Source organism: Megascapheus bottae, chromosome X (genome assembly GCF_031878675.1).
Source record: "Megascapheus bottae isolate mThoBot1 chromosome X, mThoBot2.hap1, whole genome shotgun sequence".
Taxonomy (NCBI): domain Eukaryota; kingdom Metazoa; phylum Chordata; class Mammalia; order Rodentia; family Geomyidae; genus Megascapheus; species Megascapheus bottae.
In genome coordinates this window covers 54,593,119-54,607,847 of record NC_143547.1, presented here as the reverse complement: position 1 = coordinate 54,607,847, position 14,729 = coordinate 54,593,119, and the positions used below count along the sequence as shown (strand labels likewise).

Sequence of the window (14,729 nt, the reverse complement as noted above, 5' to 3'; positions counted from 1 at the left end):
CCACACCCTCCTTCATGAAGTTAAGCTCTTTTAAAACTAAGGCTGCATCCCATTTTGAAACTTTGTGTTTAAAGCTTTAGATTAAGGATAGCAAGGTAAAGTGGAAATGATACAGATTTTCACTTCAATTATCTGATTTTACATAAATTAATTCTATGTCAGGTGCCAGCACCCCACATCTGTAATCCTAGCTATTCAGGAGGCTGACATCTGAGGATCACCATTGGATTTGTAGCCAGTCTGGGAAGGAAAGCCTGTGAAATTCATCTGCTATGAACAATTCAGGAAAAGCTGGAAGTGGCACTGTGACTCAAGTGGTAGAGGAGTAGTCTTGATAAAAAAAGAAGCCCAAGGACAGTGCCCAGACTCTGAGTTCAAGCTCTGGGACAGGCACAAGGCAAAAAGCAAACAAAACCCTAATTCCGTTGAACTCCATTACCTTCAGTAATTAACTAGATTGAACCTCAGTTTCTTCAACTATAACAAGGAAAGAATCATACAATAGTGTACAATAAGGAGCGGATTCATTAGGTAAAATACATCATCTAGCTTAGTGTCAACCACAAAGTAGGTATCCACAAGAATCTTTAATTCTTGACCTTTTCTTCTCCAAACTAAGTCCCCCAGATGTTTCAAAGTATTGATAAAAGAAATCAGTTACATTGCCCTACTGGTTTTCATGATGCTTGAGATGGAACTCAGGGTCTTGAAAATGATAAATGCTGTGTTCTGCCACTGAACAACATTTGCTATTTTTAGATCAAACTAAATCACTTTTACAATGTTTTCTCTCAAGGAAAAGATGCTGCAATAGCTTTCAAAATGTGGTTTAAAAAACATAGTTTTATATTTTAAAAAAACTAGGTATATGTGTTTTCCATAGTTTCTCCCTAGCAGAATCATTTTAGTTTCAGTTTAAAAATATCTCCAGCCATGTATTCTTCTCCAGGGAAATTAAGAACAACATGACATGATCATTCTTCTTCCATTAGCAAGAAAGAGATAATTTCACAAGGTAATGACAGGGCAAAGCTCAGCTGAACATATTTTAGAAGTTGCCATCCAGATGAAATAATTATCATGTATTGTGTGTAAAATTCACTTCCATTTGCCTTGAGGCTCCTAGGTAACATTTTAGGTCATGGGAAGGTGGCAAGGGAAATGTCTTGCTCATTTGGATAGTGCTATTGCTAATGGAAAAACACTTCCATTTACTAGGCTGCCTATTTCCAACATTGAAAAATTCAGTTTTTGGCCAGGCGTGGTTGCTCACACCTGTAACCCTAGCTACTCAGGAACTTGAGATCTGAGAATCGCAGTTCAAAGCCAGCCAGGGCACTAAAGACCATGAGACTTATCTCCAATTAACCACCAGAAAACCAGAAGTGGTGCTGTGGCTCAAGGGGTAGGGTGGTAGCCTTGAGCTGAAGAACTCAGGGACAGTGCCCAGGCTGAGGCCAAACCCCATTCCCCCTCCCCACAAGAAAAACATCAGTTTTTGTTATTATGTAACACAGATCGGAGTGTTAAGTGCTTTTTCTTGGAAGTATTCAGGCAGCTAGAGATAGTGTTTATTTTTACATTAGTCCTTGACTAATGAAATGAGGTGGCTGCTTAGTTAAGTAAAATCAGCACCCTCCACTGATTAACATCAGGCTCAATTGTTTCCTTATACCTATTGACTTCTTCATTACTATTATTAAAGCTTGGTACCCTGTGTGCAAGTGTCTTTTTCCCATGATTCCTTTTACAATTTTAGTTTCTGTCTTTTGAGGATTTATATTTTTCCAACAGCACTTTGTCTGTCTCCTGCTAATTGCTTGCAACCTTCTGCTGTGGTGTCCTTTTGAACTTTTCATTTGTGTCAAACTCTTATTTATTTCTTTTACATTCATTTTTTCAATGTTTCCTATCTCTTCTTTTAGAAATTGGTGCTCATTGTTCTAGCAAAATAATAGTTACTTATCTGAAAAAGTGAAATACTTCATCCCAACCCTGTTCAATCCCCATCTTCTAGTCTTAGTTTTGTCTGAATGTACCTCTCTATACTGAAACAATATGCCTGTAATCATGCTATTTTTTGATTCATCATCTATCTCTATTATTTGCTGATCATTCTGTTTCATGGAGAGTCAGGTATTTTCTATTTTTGTTTTTTGTTCTTAGGGTTTTTTTTGTCATGAGGCTTGAACTCAGAGCCTGAGCACTGTCCTTGAGCATATTTGCTCAAGACTACTGCTCTGCCACTTTGAGCCAGGGCTCCACTTCTGGATTTTTTTTGGCGGTTATCTATTATCTCTTCGAGGTATGTGTCTCACAGCGTTTCCTGCCTAAACTGGCTTTGAGCCATGTTCCTCAGATTTCAGCTACTGAGTAGCTAGGATTACCGCCATGAACTACCAGCACCCACATTCACTTTTTAAAAATGATTGTTTTCTTCCCTTCTACCATGCCAATATACTTTCCATATTTCTTATTGCCTAACTCAATGTCCAGTGTTAGCATTATTTTTGCCATGAAATATTATTTCTGAATCAATTTGTTTTTATAATGTTAACAGGTTTCATTATTCTATCCTTTTTTTCTTAGGCTTGAACTCAGGGCCTGTCCTTGGGCTTTCTCAAGGCTAGTGTTCTTCCCCTTGAGCCACAGCACCACTTTCAGCTTTTTCTATATATTATATATGGTACCGAGGAAACAAACTCAGGGCTTCATGCATGTACTCTACCACCAGGCCATGCTCCTGGCCCTTCAATATTCTCTTGTCATACATACATATTTTGTACTTCACCAGTATTTGTTATTTTCTTGATGACAGCCATTCTCATCAGGGTGAGAAGGAAGATTAAATAGCTTTATTTATAAAGGAAGTTCAAATTATTTATTGTTTTTCGGGTGTCCATTGCTTATTATTTTCTCAAGAGAATTTTATATAATGTTAAATGGTCCAATGTTCTCATGTGTTTTGATCAGCCCTCTCTCAACCTTTTCTGCTTAAAATTTTGCAATGTGCACGTGCACACACATACACACATATCACACGTACATATAACACTTTGATTCAAATTGCATCTGGCTACTGACCTGGTCATTCTCCACATCTTTCAGCAGTTTCATCAAAGAGCTTACAATCTTCTCTCCTCTTCCCTCTGAGCCCTGCCCTGCCATCACCCAAGAGAGTGTTACCACCTATGTCTATAGGCATTTCTTCATCTTCAGTACACAAGACGTTTAGGCCACTATCCAACTTATATTGTCATTTGAGACTATTTAATGTCTCATTATCTTACTATTTTATCATTATTATTTCCTCTTCTACTGTGATCTCTACATAGGCTTGCACTCATTAGGTTTTCCAGTTCTCACTTCTAAATTGTGCTGGTTTACATTGTCTGGCAATTCAACAATGCTCTTGCTAGAAACACATGGATTTTTTTGTTGCCTTTTCTTAGACTTTCCTTACTTTGTTAACTTCATATTTTATACACAATGATCCACTTTCTTTTTGGTGTGTGTGACTGTTGTGGGGCTTTAACTCAGGGAGTGGAAGCTGTTTCTGGACTTTTTTGCTCAAGGAGACACAGCTCCACTTTTGGTATTTTGGTAGTTAGAGATAAGAGTCTCATAAACTTCCTTGCTTGGATTGACTTTGAACCATGTTCCTTAGGTCTCAACCTCCTGAGTAGCATGGGTTATAGGTGTGAGCCCCTTTTGCCTGACAACTTTCCACCTTCTCTATCCCAAGATTTTGACGTTACATTGTGATGATAAAAGATCCCATCCAGGCATTGGTGGTTCATACCTGTAATCCTAGCTACTTAGGCAGCTGAGAGCTGAGGATAGTGGTTCAAAGCCAGCCTGGTAAAGAAAGTGAGACACTTACCTCTAGTTAACCAGCAGAAAAACTAGATCAAAGTGGTAGAACATTGGCCTTGGCCCTAATTTTAGGCCCTAATTTTAAGCCCCATCACTGACAAGAAAACAAGTCAGACTCCCAGACTAGACTCATGTACTCTTCAGTGCTAGGCAGTCCTTTTTATTAATTCTAATTTACTTGCTTAGGTAACACTTAATGTTTAATCTTTATCTTTCCAATCCAAAATCCCACTGCTATTATGTCCCTCTTCAAAGGAGGTCTTGCTATATGCTACAAATAGGCAGTAGATTTCAAACTGTGGGGTGCACCAGAACTATTTGAAAGTGGAGATTGGTGGGCCCAAATAATTTGCATTTCAAGATTTCCTGATTATATTAATACTACTGGTTCAGAAAGCACAATTTGCCCTTTTCAGTGCCCATTTCCCAGAAGAATTTCTACACTCTTTCAGAAAAATTCTGATTCTTTTCAGTCAAAAATTAAGACTCAAATTTTTGTCTTCAAGGCAACTTTGTTCATGACCATAGTATTCTATGGACATGATACCATTATCTTTGTTTCCTTGACTTGAAAATTTTCCAGAGCAGGAAGACATGCTCACTGCTATTGTATCCACACCACCTCAACACTTTGCCAACTAGATTCTTCACTGTGTTCCTGAAGCTCCTTTAGTTGACCTTCTAGTTGTCAAATTCAATTTCCTTTACTGTGCCTCTTATTGCTTCTACACTGTTTATCCATTCTGTTCTTGTTCCACTTTCATCCCACTACAATGTACTTCTGCTTTTAAATTCTCTTTTCAGGCTTTTCTTCAGTTTATCAAGACACCATCATTATCTCCTTCTTTTTAACCTCTCTTTTGACAGTAAGATTTCAAATTTCCACTACTACTGCTCCATCAACCATCCCCCAAACTGTCTTTCTTACATGAACTGTAAGAATTCTACAATCTATAATTCTGTTTGCTTGCATGACATGTCTACTTAGCTGCCTTCACACTGACCATTTCAACTTTATTGTGTCACCTATCCCCAGGGTGCTATGACTTAAAATTTAACATCATTTAAGGTTTTTTCCTTGACTTTGCCACTGTAAAACTAATAATTTGATATAACTTAGTGATTTTAAATAGAATGGAAGTCAAGGTTTTTTCTCAGATCTCTCTTAATATCTGTCTCTTATCAATTAGTTTAATCTTTAAAGTTATTTAGATTTATGTCTCAGCTCTTCTAAAAGATTACAAAAGTCATAAAGGCATAGAGGGAAGAAAGAATTTTTTTCCAAGTTTTTAAATGTTTTTTTTTCTTTCTTGTGGTGCTTGGGACCATACTTTAGGACAATGATTTGTAACTTCTCAATAAAATGTGTGCTGTATGAATACATGACTCCAGACACTGAGCTCTTGGGTTCAGATTGTAGACCTGGATTTAAGAGAATATCGTAGAATAGGCAGGCATAGTTTGCATGCCTATAAACCCAGCACACAGACGCATAAATATGAAGATCAAGATTTCATAGCCAGTCTGGGCTATGTAGCATGTTCAGCATTAGCCTGAATTACATAGTGAAGCTTGGTGTTAAGAAAAGTAAGAAAAGCACATAAAAAATTACATTACAAACTGCTAGTGTTTCTGAGCAGTACATTTACCCACAGGTCTTGTCAATATAACATGAGTATTTTCAGACTTTGAATAACTGATATACTAAAGATTGTCAGAATAGAAAAATGACAGAGGTGAAGAAGAGATAAAGGTAACAACAAAGGTATTACCAAAAGTTATATATCTAAAAAATGTATCAACTAGAAATTATTTTCTATAGACACTCTTTATACATTCTATATATACACTCTATACACATTCTATATACATCTCAACTTGTTACAGAAAATTTCAAATGATTTGTTAATAAGACAATGAGGAATACCAAAATTGTGCCAGTGATAGTATAAATACAATGGAGTGATAAAACCAGAAGGAGAAGTACACTACAGGGTTTTATCTGTAAACTGAATTAAAAACTTGGTTTCCAGGGAGCTGGCAACCAACAGGAAAACATGACTCACTATAAAATTTCCACTCTTCAAAAAAAAGGAAGAAAAAGAAAAGAAAAGAAAGAAAAATAAAAAAAATTAATTTCCACTCTTCATAGGGGAAAAGTTTCATAAATTCTTGACATTGAATTTACATTATGCCAAAATATGAGTCAGAATAATTTAAGTTGCTGCAGATATTATTTTTCACTCATCCATATGCATTAGGATACTCCAAAACACCTACCTGATGTTTCATTGGTTGTGAGTAAACTCACAGTATTTTATAACCTACTGTGAAAATCTGCACATGCATAACACACATTCCCACACCCTAAAAGGAAGTCAGGACAGCTTTGATTGGTTTCATTACAAGGCATTTCTGTGTTCTTTCTTAAAACATTTCTTCCAATGTTTTTTTCTTTCTATTCTTCTTAATACATAGGCCCCATTTGATCTTTGATTAAAACTTCCTCAGTGTAAGATTAGCCTATTGAAAGAATGTCCCTAATATATCTTTCAAATAACAAGGCAAGTAGGAACAGAACAGCATTATTGCTATTTTATGATGAGGAAGGTTTCCAGCAAGTGTTTATTTAGTACTTAGTATACTGAGATTATACTAGGTAAGATACATAACCATCTATGTGACACAATTAAGAGACTCTCGGAAAACTAAGCAATTTATTACCATTCATTCTATTACTATTCCAACAAGCAACTGTCTATACCCTTTATTAAATAATTATTTGTGATATGATTTAACAATACAAAGTACCTTTTCCTCACAGCCACATTTAATTTTATTTCATCCTTACAACATTTTGTAAAATAGGTAATATATTACCTGCATTTCACAGTTTGAGGAAACTATGGTCCACAAATGTTCAGCAATTAACCCACAACTTAGAGACATGTCTTCGAATTTCATTTTACTTTATTATAATGTTTTGCCATCAAACTTATTCACATAAAAGTTACATTAGGTCATTCATTGAAGCACAAATCTGTTGCAGATAACAAGATCTGCATTTTATTATTTTCATATATTTTTATTGTAATTAATAGAAGGGTTACATTATATTTGCCAGATAGAAGGTACATTAATTCATGTACATTGATATCCTTCCTCATGTCTTGGTGCCCATTTCCCTCCCCCCCACCCCCACCGCTCATCTTGTTTTCCCCCCTTCCCTATCGAATTTCAAATAACCAAATACAAATATATCCAATATATCAGATAACAAAGTGAGATACTGTAACAATATGAGATAAACAAGGGATAGCAAAAGAGATGAGAGATAACGTAGTATGTTAAGGACAACAATCACTCATTATAGGCTTTTTTTTCTATATCCTAGAGATCCTTTCATTTAGTGTCCTACTATATGGCCTTTTGTATCAAGGTTTTGCTCTATTGCAAATCTCTGCTAGGAGAGCCCAAGGTTTCTACTGATTATGACAAATGAGGGAAACCATTGAGCCTATCTTCCTTTGAGTCTGGCTTACTTCACTTAATATGATTTTTTCTAAGTCTTTCCATTTCCTAACAATTGGGCAATGTCATTCTTTGTGACAGCAGCATAGAATTCCATTGTGTACAAATACCACATCTTGTTGATCCACTCATCAACTGAGGGACATCGGGGTTGGTTCCATACCTTTGTTATGGTAAATAGTGCTGCAATGAACATCGATGTGCTAGTGGATTTAGTTTGACCTTGTTTCTGGACAATTGGGTAAATGCCTAGTAGTGGAATTGCTGGGTCATAGGGGAGCTCTATGTTTAGTCTTTTGAGGAACTGCCATACTGCTTTCCACAGTGGTTGAACAAGTTTGCATTCCCACCAGCAGTGTAGTAGTGACCCCTTCCTACATCTGTTGTTACTAGATTTCTTGATCCTGGCCATTCTAACTGGAGTGAGGTGGAATCTTAGAGTTGTTTTGATTTGCATTTCTTTTATGACCAGAGATATTGAGCATTTCTTCATGTGTCTATAGGCTATTTTTGTTTCTTCTTCAGAGAAGACTCTAAGTCTTTGGCCCGTCTTTTAATGGGATGGTTGTTTTTTGGAAATTAGTTTTGGGGTGATTCAATTTTTTGAGCTGTTGATATATTTTAGGTATGAGGCCTTTGTCTGTTGTATGGTTAGTGAAGATCTTCTACAATTCTGTAGTCTTTCTAGTTAATTGACTAGGTATGTCCTTTGCCATGCAGAAGCTCTGCAGTTTAATGCAGTCCCATTATCCAGACTTTCTCTGATTTGTTGTGTTTCTTGGTCCTTATTAAGAAAGTTTCGACCTGTGCCAAGGAGGCCTAGTGTATCTCCTATTCATTCTTGTAAAGTTTTCAGTGTGTCAGCTTTTATCTTCAGGTCTTTGATTCATTTGGAGTTAATTCTTGGGCAGGGTGACAAAGAAGGATCCAATTTTAGTTTTCTGCATGAGCTTATCCAGTTCTGCTAGCACCACTTGTTGAAGGGGCTGTCTTTCTTCCATTCTATTTTTTTGGCTGCCTTGTCAAAGATTAGGTGGCCATAGGTCTGTGGTTTAATATCTGGGTCCTCAGTTCTATTCCATTGGTCTTCAAACCAAGATGTTTAGATGATTTTTAGCTCTGTAATAGAGTCTAAAGTTTGGTATTGAAATTTCTCCTGCGCTGTTCTTCTGCTAAGAAGTGTTTTGCTATACGGGGTCTTTTATTATTCCATATGAAATTTTGGATTGCCTCTTCTATTTCTTTAAAGAATGACATTGGGATAATGATGGGTATTGCATTGAATTTGTAGATAGCCTTTGGCAAGATTGTCATTTTCACGATGTTGATTCTTCGAATCCACGAGCATGGGAGGTTTTTCTATTTCCTCACTTCTGCTTTAATTTCCTTTTTCAGGGTTTTAATGTTTTCATCAAAAAGTTCCTTTACATTCTTAGTTAAGTTAATTCCTAGGTACTTTATTTTCTTTGAGGCTATTGCAAAAGGAGTTGTTTCCTAACTGTTGCCTAGTTACTCTCACTGTTGGCAGAGAGGAAGGCAGTTGATTTTTGAGGGTTAATTTTATACCCTACTACCCTTCCAAAGTTTTGAATCAGCTCAAGGAGCTTGGGAGTGGAGTCTATAGGATTCTTTAAATACAGAATCATGTCATCTGCAAAGAGGGAAAGTTTTACTTCCTCTTTCCCTATTTGGATCCCCTTTGTGCTTGCTTCTTGCCTTATTGCACTGGCTAGGAATTCTAATACTATGTTAAAGAGGAGTGGAGAGAGTGGGCATCCTTTACTCATTCCTGATTTTAGAGGGAATGGCTTTAGCTTTTCGCCATTAAGTATAATCCTAGCTGTGGGTTTGTCATACACAGCCTTTATTATACTGAGGAATGTTCCATGGATTCCTAGTTTCTCCACAGCTTTTAACATAAAGGGGTGTTGGATCTTGTCAAATGCCTTTTCTGCATCTATTGAGACAATCATGTGATTTTTGTCCTTGCTCCTGTTGATGTGTTGAATTATATTAATTGATTTGCATATGTTGAACCAGCTTTGCCTCCCTGTGATGAATCCTGTTTGATCATAGTATATAATTTTTTGATGAGTTGTTTTAGATGGTTGGCCAGTATTTTGTTGAGAGGTTTTGCATCAATATTCATCAAAGAAATAGGTCTATAGTTCTCTTTCTTTGATGAATCTCTATCTGGTTTGGAGATGAGGATTATACTGGCTTCATAGAATGAGTTTGGTAAAGAGCCTTCATTTTCAATTTCATTTAAGAGCTTGAGATGTATTGGTGTGAGCTCTGCTTTGAAAGCCTTATAGAATATAGCTGTGAATCCATCTGGCCCTGGGCTTTTCTTAGGTGGAAGGTCTCTTATTGCCATTTCTATTTCAGTGCTTGAAATAGGTCTGTTTATTTGGGTTACTTCTTCTTGGTTCAGTGTGGGTATGTTAATATTGGCTAGGAATTCACCCATTTCTTCTAGATTCTCAAATTTGTTGGCATAAAGGTTTGAGAAATATTCCCTCATGATATTCTGGATCTTGGTAATTTCTGTCGTGATATTACCATTTTCGTCTGTGATTTCGTTTATTCTGGTATGCTCTCTTCTTTTTTTGGTAAGATTTGCTAAGGGTCTGTCAATTTTGTTAATTTTTTCAAAGTACCAACTCCTTGTTTTGTTCAATCTTTCTATAGTTTTTTTAGACTCCAAATCATTTAATTCTGCTTTGATTTTAATAATTTGCTTCCTTCTAGTGGGATTTGGGTTGGTTTGTTGATCTTGTTCCAGGAGCTTAAGGTGACACATTAAATTGTTGTTTTGCGATTTTTCCAAGTTGTTATTGTAGGGTCTCAGAGCTATGAATTTTCCTCTGAGTACTGCCTTTGCCTTGTCCCAAAGGAGCTGATATTTTGTGTGATCTTATGCTTCTTCTCTTACTAGGGCCCCTGCTTCCTGTAATGCAAAATAGGAAGACACAAATTACTGTTTACTCAGTTGTTCAAATGTTATATACCTAAATTTCATTGAACTTCTCTGTGATTAATGTCCTTTGGTGCACATTCAAGAATCTTTAGTATTAAAGTTTTGTGATTTTTTTGAAGAAATTCCATATTTTGAGTACTTGGGAACCACTATTCTCTATAATCTAGTTTACTTCTCATATGTGAGCAACTAAATTTATTATCCATGACTGATATTTGAGAGTGGTCTCTCAATTAATGCATATGGGAGCTGAGCTAAGCAAGAGTAAGCCAGGAAGTCAAGCTGATGAAAGTAAACATGTGTTAAATATCATAGGGAAATACTTCTTTGAACAATTAACATGTACCCCCAAAATGGCAGGAATTTAAAACAAATATGGGTACTAGTGAGGAAGATGGACAGGGTAAATGAAAGTGGATATGGTTAAAGTGGATATACAAGTGTGAACATGGGAGGTTGAGGTTGTTTTGGAAAGGATATCTGGGGAAAGGAAGGAGAGTGAGGGAGGGGATCAGTCTGATCAATAGACATGTTTGAATATATGTCAAGATGAAGCCTCCTTTTACAACTAATTGATGCCTATAAACTGTGGGGGGAAATAAAAGATTATGTAAAACTGTGTGTGTGTGTGTGTGTGTGTGTGTGTGTGTGTGTGTGTGTCTGTGTGTCTGTGTGTGTGCGGAGTGAAGAGGAGTGGGAGAGAGAGAGAGAGAAGTGCCATCTATTAATGCACATTCTTTTTGCCCAAGGTATTAATATTTTGGGGAGATGCCTTATCTTGCTTTTCTCAAGGCAACAAGAATAAGACTTCAGTCCCATTCTAAAAGTTATGTTGAAACACACCCATAAACAATTTCAATAAAATCAAGAAGATGTAAGGAGTTGACTCAGTAATCGAAAACATTGCTAACTGGTATATCCCAGTTCATGATGAAGAAATTTTAACCTAATATTGAGTGATAATCCTATCACAGACTTTGCAATATACAAGAATCTATCTTTCTTCAGTCTTTACTCCTTCAAATTTTGAACCCAACCAAATTTGAGGTTTTAATCAATTGTTCTTGCACACTGGAGACTATTAAAAACTCAGAAAGAATAAACTTATACAAGAGTGCTATTTTGTGTCTAGCTTTTCTGAATTTCTTTTGCCAAAAGAACTCATTTTTTACTTTTAATCCTTTCATTTTTTCCTAGCAAATACCATATTTTCTGAACTTTTGGTTGCATTGTTGCATGTCATTTCACTAAGGAAATAAAATAGTGACTACTTCAGTTCCTATCTTGCAAATCTCCAAAATACACAGAGGTATAGTGCATTTCCACTCTAGCTAAGGAAGCAATTAATAGAGAACATTTGGGGAGGCAATATCATGTAGTGATAATATAGTATTCCCAGCAAAGAGAGGAAATGTGCAAAGTACTAAACCTATTAAATGGGTTATTAGAAATTCTAGCCGGGAAACATAACACTTGAATGTCCTCAGTAAATATCTCCTGGGAAAGGTTAGCTTGGAATAAATACTCATGAAGAGAAAAGGACAGTTGAGGGACTGGGAGAGATTGAGGGAAGGAAAGACAAGTATGTGACAGGAAATTTACTCATTATCTGACTCATGTCATTGCAATTCCTTTGTATATCACTTCTATAATAACAATAAAATAAATGACTAGAACCTAAATATCAATGGAAAAACATTGGCACTGCACTTAGATTTCCATGGCTTAGATATAGTTTATCCCTAAATAGTCTATTCAGGAAGTTTTGTCCCCAGTGTGCTGATGTTGAGAGGTTTGAGAAGCTTTACAAAGTAGGACTCATGTGGGGCAACACTAGCTCATGACTGTAATCCTAGCTACTCAGGAGGCTGAGATCTGAGGATTAAGGTTCAAAGCCAGTCAAGGCACTAATGAGACTCTCTAGTTAATCACTAGAAAACAGGAAGTGGGGCTGTAGCCCTTAGCTGAAGAGCTCAGGGACAGTGCCCAGGCCCAGCGTTCAAGTGGCACAACTGACCAAAAAAAAAAAAAGGTAGGAATGGAAGAGGCCATCAGGGGCATCACACTTTGGGGGAATTAAGGTAGTTCTTGATGGACTAGACTCTGAATTAGTTCTCATAGATTTATTATATAAAAGAGAAAGCTTAGGTGTTTTCCCTGCACTACCTGCATATCTCGTCATGTGACTGCTTTTTAATAGAAACTGCTGATATTGTGACATTACCTGCCATGAGGCCCTATGTTTTAAGAAGTTTTCCTCATAGAATACCCAATTTCAGATGTTTAGTTGTATAACAGAAAACGGCTTGTCAAGCTAAGATACATTAAAAGAAATAATTTTGACGCTTTGTTTCTAGAGTAGCCCTAGGTTGATAGCAACATAGGTGCATCTATAAGGAGAATGTGGATGTAAGTATTTAGGATCATTCTGAAGAAAGACTTGTGCTGTTTGGAGCTGCATTTCCTGAGAGGTGGTTGTCACTGAGGAGCAAATGTCAGCTTTCTACTTTGCAATACATTCAATATGGTTGCTGCAGTTTACCTGTTCTCCCTCTTAATGAGGGAAAAAGGTACAGGAACCAGAATGATATTTTTGAGAAGATGCTGCCTATAACAATTGTTCACTTTCTTTGTCATTCTTTGTGGTCTCCATTAAGAGAAAAACCCTTCCAGAATAAATTGGCATGTGTGGCCATGTCTAATCAAATAGGTGGTTTCTTGACATTCACAAATACTTTACTGATTAGCTAGAATGTTCAATCAGTATTGTGCAAGATACTATGATATATATATACATATATACATATAAAGTCTAAGTCATTTTTATTTTTAATTGTATTTCTTTTGTGGTAGCAGTGATGAAACAACATGACCTATATTGGTAAGAGAGTATGACAACAGTTGAAGATAATTGAACACAAAGTGCTAAATTTAATTAGCTCAGTTGGCTAGCATGCTTTGTTTCCATTAAAATTTTAAGCTATGTTTCAAAAGATAGATAAAATTAAAGTGCGTGTGTGTGTGTGTGTGTGTGTGTGTGTGTGTGTGTGTAACAGGAAGGAAGGAGAAAAGGAATTTTAAGTAGTGACGCAAGTGAATGAAGATCCAACAGGCATGTGTGTGCCTAGAACAGTGAATTTTCTTGTGGCTGGAGCAAAGAACATATGAGGAAACTGAAAATGTTGGGGACTGACTGTGGGGTCAATGACCTTGGACCTGACCTTGGACCTACACAACTGTATACACAAGGAAGTAACTCTTATCAGGATAACTTTAAGCAATGTCAATCAGTTCTTATCAGGATGAGTTTAAGCAATGTTAATCCTTTCTCATTTATCCTATATGTGACTTGTTTACTATTTTGTATGAATGTAGCCTCTGGCAGTTCCCTAGTTTTAAGAAGAGTATTTAAGGTCGGAACTTGAAATAAACTGGGCTGCAGTCTTTACCTGGGCTGCAGACCTCCCGAACTCCATCTGTTTGTCTCTCTTTTAATTTTTCCTAGTCCTTGCCCCTATTTCAGGAATCCCAATCTGCGAACCCTGGTTTGCTGCCGGCTGGCCCTGGCAACATTTGTGTAAGCACTTAAAGGTTTTATATTGAATAGCTGAATGGACAGATTTATATCAGTTTCCATAAATATCTCTCCCTAAGTCTCTCTACGTACTACTTGTGAATTTTGTTGTTATTTTTCGTGGTGGTGCTCATGGTGTATGAGCTCTTTTGCTCAAGGCTAGTCCACTTTGAGCCTCAGCACCACTTCTGGTTTGCTGGTGGTTAACTGTAGATAAGAGTCCCATGGAATTTTCTGCCTTCATTGGCCTTGAACCGTGATCTTCAGTTCTCAGCTTCCTGCGTATTTAGGGTTACAATGTGAGCCACTGGCACCTGGCTCTGTGAATTTTAATATTTAAACATACTGTGTTATGATCTTGATATTTATTTAGGCTTGCTCATCTACTTCAAGACCTTTAATTTGTAATTCTTCTATTTGCCTCAGCACGTATGGATAGGGTTCAAAGGAAGTATTCATGGTTAAATCTAAACTATTATCTGCATACTTAGAACTCAGTTGCACTTGCAATATCTAAGATGGTATGTAATAGTACCTCAGTTATTATTGACTGAACACTCTGCCTTGAGATGGGAGGTGTGGTTAACATTATTGAAAAGACTTCTGTCAAAGGATGTGATGCCAATAAAGTATGTCTCATTTAGGACATTGTTCATAAGAATTTCTGTCTAGGATTTCAAGTGCCTCTAAGATCTATGATTTTTTTTACATTTGGCCCCCAAGTTCATCTTTTCCATATCAGAGTCCATAGATCTTTGGTCCATATAA

At 36.7% G+C, this 14,729-nt stretch overlaps 1 protein-coding gene across 1 annotated transcript in view; it reads left to right on the top strand.

The window, feature by feature from the left end:
* Pof1b (POF1B actin binding protein) overlaps positions 1–14,729 on the top strand; it is an 84,685-nt gene that overhangs the window by 46,110 nt on the left and 23,846 nt on the right. The window lies entirely within an intron of this gene.